Below are 534 nucleotides of genomic sequence, written 5' to 3' on the forward strand. Positions count from 1 at the left end.
TATATGTATATATATATATATATGTGTCTGTGTGTGTGTGTGTTTGTGTGTCTGTGTCTCCCCAACATCGCTTGACAACCGATGCTGGTGTGTTTACGTCCCCGTAACTTAGCGGTTCGGTAAAAGTATATAAAGTGTACATGTATAAAGTGCATTAAGTAAGCATCGTATTCCAATTTCTTTCACTTTTCAATGAGTAGCAGATGAGCGATTATCTTTCCATACAGACACAACACAGGCTACACTTTCAGGATCTTTTGATAAAGTTTTCACCATAGTCATTATTATTTTTGTATGACGGTTGTGTGTGATACAGGGGAGATATGTGGTGGTGCTGCAGTTTCTAGCATATTGTCTCCTCTTTTCTTCGATGATTTAAGCCTGTTACAATAACGGTCTTGGTTAATGCTTCAGTTTTATTTTTGCTTTCTTTCCACTTTTTTATTGTCTCCAGCTGGCAGCCATTGTACCAGAGGAAAATTACTATTATTATCATTATTATTATCATTATTGTTATTATTATTATTATTATTA

This window comes from Octopus bimaculoides, chromosome 25 (assembly GCF_001194135.2).
Source record: "Octopus bimaculoides isolate UCB-OBI-ISO-001 chromosome 25, ASM119413v2, whole genome shotgun sequence".
NCBI classification, from domain to species: domain Eukaryota; kingdom Metazoa; phylum Mollusca; class Cephalopoda; order Octopoda; family Octopodidae; genus Octopus; species Octopus bimaculoides.